The 602-nt window shown below is 36.2% G+C and overlaps 1 long non-coding RNA gene across 1 annotated transcript in view; it reads right to left on the bottom strand.

The window, feature by feature from the left end:
* Nucleotides 1-360: 360 nt before the first annotated feature.
* LOC113339195 overlaps nt 361-602 on the bottom strand; it is a 640-nt gene continuing 398 nt past the window's right edge. The window contains exon 3 of the long non-coding RNA XR_003354987.1: nt 361-433. This is a non-coding gene — a long non-coding RNA (uncharacterized LOC113339195). The remainder of the gene's footprint in view (nt 434-602) is intronic.

Here is a 602-nt window from a genome sequence, read left to right as displayed (position 1 = left end):
GGATGCATCCAGTTTCATCCTTGCTATTTTTTAAGTTTAAGCCGCGATGAATCCAGTTTCATCCTTGCTATTTTTTTGTGTCTATTTCACCCATACTAATTTTTACTCATCCATTTGAACCATGTTTTAATTTTTTTTGGACAAATGACCCATTTTCCGATAATTAAAGCGAAACGAAAAATTCACCTTCAAAGTCCTCATCGTCAAAGTCGATATCTTCGTCATCCTCATCTTCAGACTCATCAGCAATTTGTGAGGCACCTTTCTACAAGATGAAAGATTGTTTCCTTTAAATTTAGTTCAAGAAAGTTTCAGAAAAATTCAACCACTGTAATAAGAAAGAAGTTGGGAGACGAATATTCCTCTTTCAAACCACTCTCGCCCAGTAAGCTTCTTCTCCTTGGTTGTCGTGAGCGCAGATTCGGGCATTAGCCTGAAAGTAGATAAATATTAAAATTTGTAAATCAAGATATCAAAACTCGTGTGCCATCAAAAAAATTGAGCAGCCCAGAATTTAGAAATAAAATTAAATGAGTTTGGCATGTTTGGTTTGAACAAGTCAGGCATCTTACTTAGCTCGCTCTAGTGCCAGTTCTGCTTCA

Source organism: Papaver somniferum, unplaced genomic scaffold, assembly GCF_003573695.1.
Source record: "Papaver somniferum cultivar HN1 unplaced genomic scaffold, ASM357369v1 unplaced-scaffold_19482, whole genome shotgun sequence".
Classification (NCBI taxonomy): Eukaryota; Viridiplantae; Streptophyta; class Magnoliopsida; order Ranunculales; family Papaveraceae; genus Papaver; species Papaver somniferum.
Note: the sequence above shows the minus strand (reverse complement) of the source record. Positions and strands in the feature narration are given on the sequence as shown.